Genomic DNA, 7,840 nt, shown 5'->3' on the forward strand with positions numbered 1-7,840 from the left:
GATTTTATCCAAATGCATCTAGGTTGCAATTTCTAGAACAGATACCTTTCCCAAGTGCAGGTCCTGTACTAACAATCGAAACTAAGCCTACGTTTGGATTGAGATAAAGGGAGAGAAAAGAAAAGAATGAAAAAAAAAAAAACAAATGAAAATGAGGAATTTTTTTTCTTTTTTGTATATGACATAAATAAAAATAAAGAAAAGGAATGTATACTTAGCTCCTTTTGGTTTCCTTCAACTTTCTTCATTTTTTAATTACCTCAAATTGAGAAAAAAGGAAGAGAAAGGAAAAGAATAAAATTTTTAAAATATAAAATGACTATTATATTCTTATTAATTTCTTTAAATTATAAAGTGTATGATTTTGAACTCTAATTCTTATTAATTTCTTTAAATTATAAAGTGTATGATTTTGAACTCTAAAATTAAATTAAAATACAAAATATCATTTAACAATAAATTTATTGTCTCCAATTTTTTTTCTTATTTTTGTGAATTTCATAAATTTTATTGATGACTATTTTTATGAATAAATAAAAAAATTGAAAACATGAAATGCGATAAACACAAACTTGTAAATGTTATAGTAAAAACAAAGATTATCAAAGGTTATAATTGAAAAAAATAATGTAATAAATCATTTCATTCCCTTTTCATTATTTAACCAAACAATGTTGTTAACATTCCTTTGCTTTGCTTTCTTCTATTAATTTTATTTATCCAAATAAATGGTACATATATTATTTCCTTTCCTTTAAAAAAACCTTCTCTTCCTTTACTTTTCTTTTCTTTCTTTTACTAATATTTATCCAAACATAACATAAGTGATTTATCACGTAAATAAAATCATAACAGTTAACAAGCAAGAAGAACCTAACAAATTTGAATTTTAAATTATCTTGAGTGTTCAATTTAAAATTAATTAATATTATGTTAAGAGATTAATTTAAATATAAAATTACAAGAAAAAAAATCAATCAATAAAAAATAACACCACTGAAACATTTTGTGATGATAAATGAAAGTAAGATCAATTGAAGTCAATTATTTGGTAAGAATTTAATAACCGATTAGTCAAGCTCTTGGCTAAGATTTCCACAACAATTTTTTTTTCTTGTTTTATGAAGAATATTTAGGAGTAAAGGCCCCGCCAAATATGGCACATTCCAACCCAGTATATATGTCATGGGCCGAGAGTCAACCTCCAAGCTCGTACATCTCTAGGATCTAGGTATACACTTATCTAACATCCTAGATCAGTCTAACAGTCACAGTTTTACACTCATGTAAAGTATTGTCTGGCTCTAGCTCCTCTGGCCTCATGATACCTCTCTGATCTCACGGTTTTAACTTACAAAAGATACCTCACAAAAAAAAGATAGTGTAAACCCTTTTATACTCTAATAACCCCCCTTTCGTATCTGATATGAGATTGAAGTACTTTATCTACTCCTCTTAGAGCACTTAACATGACATATACATCAAGCTAGAACTCTTTTTGATTGGTGGCATACTTATTGAAAATTTTAACCAAATTTTTTAAAATTGTTTTTGAATTAAAAAGTACTCCAAAGGAGCTTTGAAATATTAATTTTAACCACAAATTGCATTAATAATCATCACTAACACAATTTTTGTTAGTAGGTCAATCGCATTTAATAAAAAAAATTAATAACGATTTTATCTTTCTTATATAACAATTGAGTTTTCAGACTTACATGATATAACAGTAATTGTTGAAGATATCTTCAACTACATAAGATCTGAGAGCCAATTAATTTGAATTATGAATTAATTAACATAATTTTTAAGACATGATTTTTGTAACTTTCATCCTTTGAAATGAGTTAATCCACTTAAATTAGAGTAAAGGATAATCAATTAGATCATTTCAGTCAAAAAGAATAATTGAATTGATGGGTCCTTTTGAAACTGAAACAGAGTGATTTAATAATCTTAAATATAAAATTAAAAATGTAATGAATTTAAGAAAAATTGAACTTAAAGAACAAGGAATAAAGAAACCTTCATTTTTTAATTTTTCATAAACTCACTAGAGGACAGTAAAAATTTGGAAAGAGTTCATTTCAAGCTTAGTGGACCAAAAAACTATTGACTTGTCAATTTGCCATTTCAAGCTCTTGGCTAAGATTTTCACAACTATTTTTTTTATATGAATAATAATTAAGAGATAGGACCCCGTCAAGCAAGGCACAATCCTCCCAGTGTATACGTTGCTCTAGACGCGACACAATGTCTTATTCATGTACAATTTTCTTTACCCATCACGTACTTGATTTAAAAATCTTAGCCAAGTTCTTTAAATTTGTTTTTGAATTAAAAAGTACTCCAACCTTTTTTAAATATTGAATTTAACCATAAATTGTATTAATTATCATTGCTAATACAATCCTGGTCTGTTCTCCCTTTCTCCAGATTTGAAGCTGAAAATTCAGTGGTCAATTTACTAGAGATGAAGATTGATGATCGACTTCCCGTAAAAAAGGAAAAGAAAAAAAAAAGAATGAATGACAATTGAACAACTTCTAGAGCTCGATCCAGCGGTAGCTCTGGTATGTTCTAACTTACCAAATTTTATTTCATCATGCATCTTGATTATTAAAAACACATGATTCTTAGAAATTTCATATCACTCTCTAATGCAGACAGTAAAAGATGCACATGTGAAGCCCGGATACACGATATAGATGTTTTGAATGGTTGGTTCTATAACTTCTGCAAACAGTGCAACAGAACGCTCATATCATGTTATAGCAAATTCTGGTGTTCAGACCACCATGAAAAGTACCCTCACTTGGGTATATTCCCAACCATATATTGTTTCCCACAAATATATTACAAAAGAAATTATACTGTAACTAGCTACATAAGTGGCTTCAGTAGCAAGCTAGGCATAAAATTATAAAACTTTATAGAGGACAAAATGAAATGCACGATCACTAGTTTACTCTATATTTAAGCTAATTTCATTCGTAGCATCAAGTGATGTAGTTGGCTCATCAATTGGATTATCGCCACCATGATCCTTAGTTGATGCATCAAAAGGAAACTGAAAAGGTCTTGGAGGGATTTCAAGCAATTCAGTATCAGTTTCGAGCATCTCCAATACTTTTGACATTGAAGGACGATTAGGAGGCTTCATTTGTATACACCAAAAAGCTACTACTAACATCTTCCTCAAAATTGTCTACTCATTATCCGTAACATCTCCCAATTCTATTTCCTCTCCTTGCTCAAATCGATCATATATCCATGATGGGAAGTATATCTGACTTGATTGTTCAGCAAATGCATTCAAATTTTTCCTTCTTCCCACAATTTCCATTAATAGCATCCCGAAACTATAAACATCAGCCTTATATGAGATGCCTCCAATGTTTTTGTAGACCAATTCGGGAGCAATATATCCCAGTGTACCTCGTGCTGCAGTAAGAGAAACAATACTATCATCTACTGAATACAATTTTGCCAGACCAAAATCTGAAACTTTTGGGTTGAAATTCTCATCTAGAAGAATATTATGAGGCTTGATATCAAAATGTAAAATTTGCATGTCACATCCTCGATGTAAATAGTCAATTCCTCGAGCAACTCCAAGCACAATATCAAGCATTTTCTGCCAGCTTAAACTGATCTTATTTTCTCCGGTAAATATGATTTTATCTAAGGAACCATTTGGCATGAAATCATATACAAGAGCTTGCTTTGACCCCTCAACACAAAACCCAATAAGTTTGGCAATGTTGACATGGTGAATCCTCCCAATTGTTGCAACTTCATTAATGAAATCTTGCCCATTAGCTTTTGATTTGCCCAACATCTTTACTGCCACAAGATGGTTGCTACGAAGTTTTCCTTTAAACACTGAACCATAACCCCCTTCTCCTAATTTATCTTTGAAACCACTTGTTATTCTTTTTATTTCATAGTAAGAATACCTAATAGGTATAAAGTTATTTTGACTTTGAAGGAACTCTTCAATTGTATCATCTGCGGATAAGTGTCTTCTTCGTAATTTGTATGTAACAACCGCAATCAAGATAGATATCCCAAGCAACATTCTTGCTAAGGCAATTCCTCCTTTTCAAGAAAAAAATGTAAACATATTAGTATTTTTCAATGAAAGGCATTAGTGTCCAAGAAAATAAAAGCATGGGAACCTTAATTTTAACAGTAATCTTGAAGCACAAACACAAAATTGTAGACATATTGAATAAACTTTAACATGGAGGGAAAATGAACAAATCAGAAAATATTGAAATGAGCATCCAAAACATAACCTTCAAACTACACAATTGAAACTAAATTACGATGAAAGAAACACCAAAAGATGCAAATGAACCCAAAAAAGAATTGATAAAGTCAAGTGCTGAAATCCACTAATTCACCATAACAGGATTTATGGTCATCACTTATAGTCGACTCAACAATTTTGGAGGATGTCTATTCCACTCTCTAATATCACCAAATCTCTAACAGGACTGGTATCAAACTATAACTTATTTAGACAAAAAAAAACTAGGTAACCATCTTCTAATGGTCCAAGTTTTGATTGGTAGACATTATAGAAAAAAGAATTAGAAGTTAAGGCAGGTTCTTCAAAATTTTGCTTTGAAATGTTGTCAACACTGTAACACTCAGGATTTGAGTTAAACTGTTCCTTAACACTGTCTTTTAACAAACTCTCATCCTTCGAACTATTGACAATATTTACTAAATTCATAGTTGTGCTATGTTCTGTAAATTTTTTGAAAAAAAGATTGTTAATTTTTTTCTTCCCTTGCACTTTCAACCACATTAAATGTGGTAATTAGACCAATGAGTATCAACATACATTTTGGATACTATCAAAATTTTTAAAAAGTGAGACTCATTGTAAGAATGATCTTAAGAGAATTGGAAAAAGCATTGAAATTAAATGTAAACTTGTACGATCTAAAAGGTTTGTTTAGTTCTTTTTTGTTAAATTTGAGGACTTTGATTTATATATGCAAATGCAAATATAAAGCTAAAACTTAAATATACCTGTTATTGCAAGACACAAAATATATGTACCTGCAACAAAATACCAATACAAAAATAAAATGTAATTATTTCAATAAAGGAACAAAAATATATAGCAAATCCAAGAAGAGATTACTAATGAATTCCAGGGAGCATACGTCTAGGAGGATTATAAGAATTGTAGGATACATGATGACCCTTAAAAAGGAAATGTACAAAGCTGTCCACATAATTTCTCAATGCATATCTCAAATCTGACAATCTGAATTTTTAACACATCAAATTAAAACTAATAATAGTGATATAAAAGAAAACTGACAATTTAAAGAGGATAAAGAAATGTAAAAAACAAAAAAATCAACAGATAAAACATTATATTTTGTAGTATCTTATTCTTACGTGTAGTGAAAGATACTAAAGATGAATTTGTCATTGTATAGTTGACTATTAGAATACAGTATGGAAATGAATTCGAACTTCTCTATTTAAACATCAATTTGATTTTAATTTTATATTTCCAAATCACAATTTTCAAATAACGCTAGCATAACCAAGGAGCTAATTTTTATTAGAGAAAATTGCACTTATGTAATGAAATAGAAATAAATTAATGGTCAGTATGGTTTTTTGAAAAATAATTAATGTTTGATGTAATGGTTTTTTCTTAATGTAATCCTGAAAATGTTAATTACTACCAACCGTACAAAAAGAACCCACCCAATACCAAAAATACCCTTAATTTTTGTTTATATTTTCTCTCCTTTTTATCTTTTTTTTTTTTTAAACCCGCCCTTGCTGGTGCCAGTTGGCCCTTGACCGATGAGCAGGAGGGTGGAAAGAGAAGAAAAAGAAAAGAAAAAGACATTGTGATCTTGACAGCAGAATGCCTCATTACATTTAAAATATAAAAATTGCATATTCATTGCTTCAAATAATATTTATTTTAAAAAATCAGTGATAATTTATTATGTTGGAATATTCAAATACCCCTAACTGAAATTTTTTAAATTTAATTATTAATCTAAATTCCTATCAAGAACAGTTATCAATTTTTTCTAAAACGGAACTAAAATGCACAAAAAAATCTTATTCTTACCTGTAGTGAAAGTTATTAAAGATAAATTTGTCATTGTATAGTTGACTACTAGAATATGGCATTGAAACAAATTCAAAATTTTCGATTTAAACAACAATTTGATTTTTATTTTAGTTTTTCGAATCACGAGTTTCAAATAATGTTAGCAGAACCAAGGCACTACTTTTTATTAGAGAAAATTGCACTTAGGTATTGAAATAGAAATAAATTAACGGGCTGTGTAGTTTATTGAAAAATAAGTAATGTTTGATGAAATGATTTTTTTAATGTAATCATAAAAATGTTAATCACTATCAACTACTGTAATAAAAAAAAACCAACGAAGTACCAAAATTACCCTTAATTTTTTTTTTTATACTTTTCCCTTTTATTCATTTTTTCTTTTCCAAATCCTTCCTTGTCCGTACCAGTTGGCCGTTGATCGAAGAGGAAGAAAGTTGGAAGAGAGAAGAAAAGAAAAGGTCAATTTTATCTTGACAATAAAATACCTCATTACACTCGAAATATATGAATTACATTCATTACGTCATATAATATTGTTTTAAAAAGAAAACACTAATCATTTATTATATTGCAATCGTCTGATACACCTAACTGTAATTTTTTAATTTAATTATTAGTCTAAATTCCTATCAAGAACAGTTATCAATCTTTTCTAAAATAGATCTCAAATGCACAAAAAAACTTACATCTGTCGGATTAATGAATCCTCGCGCCATGCGTGGAAGTTGTCGAATACCCATACCAGTTCATAGCCCTGTAATAGCTGTTCATAAATATCCGAAGTAGACAGACCTGTAATATTCCCAAGCATGATTGGAACCTCGGCTATGACTATGCAAGATGGATTGAAATCGGACGGCCGGGTGTTTTCATCTAAAAAATAAAAGTAGGAAGGCGGATGGGAATAGCTATTGGAGCAACGACAGGCATTGACGTATAGAGAAGATTTCATTGCGGTTGTGCAATTTACTAGATGCATAACACTAGAAGGATAATTTAAACCAACATATAGTTCGACTGTTGAATTTAAATTCCAAGAATCAAATAGATATCTAGTAATATCACGAGGAAGGGAGCAATTGTCTCTGCTCATTCTCTCATGTTCCTCCATAACCATAGCTCGTATTGTTTGGTTTTCATAAGAGATCTTTTGAACGTACAATTTCCCCTCAACCAACACAAAAGTGGTGCGATTGTTGTTATCGCATTCCAGTTCCAGGTTATGGTAACCACACTCGGGAGGCTGGCTTTTTAATCGGAAAGGGAAATTGACGGTAACGTTTCCACAATAAGAAGAGCCACAATCTTTAGGAATTGGAAGTTCAGCGATGCAAGAATCAGGGAATGATAGAAATAAAGAAAGGGCCATGAGCCAAAACAATGAAAGTTGTGCTTTTACCATCCTAAAGTTTTGGTGATGAAGAACCAGATTTAAGTCCAAGGAAATATATAAGCATAGAAATGGTATTTTTTCATAACGGGAAGAAACTCATGTTTTTAAAATCACTTTGGTTAAAGTGAGGGAAGACTTTAACGACTTTGGCAATACGAATTAAAGAAAGGTAAATGCATATCCAAGTTGATTGACCCGTCAAGTGCTTTAAACCATTTTAATTATTATTCAATTAAAATCAACAATATGCACGTAAAAACAATTTTATATTTGATATATTATTATTATATAAATTTTATATTCTATTATTGTATTATATGTTG

The 7,840-nt window shown here is 29.9% G+C and overlaps 1 pseudogene; it reads right to left on the minus strand.

Annotated features, from left to right (window-relative positions):
• Positions 1 to 2,909: 2,909 nt before the first annotated feature.
• LOC149511625 (rust resistance kinase Lr10-like) lies at positions 2,910 to 7,579 on the minus strand (annotated as a pseudogene).
• Between the last annotated feature and the right edge of the window lie 261 nt (positions 7,580 to 7,840).

Source organism: Durio zibethinus, chromosome 25, assembly GCF_047325235.1.
Source record: "Durio zibethinus cultivar Kanyao isolate XHJ-2024 chromosome 25, ASM4732523v1, whole genome shotgun sequence".
In the NCBI taxonomy this organism is placed as follows: domain Eukaryota; kingdom Viridiplantae; phylum Streptophyta; class Magnoliopsida; order Malvales; family Malvaceae; genus Durio; species Durio zibethinus.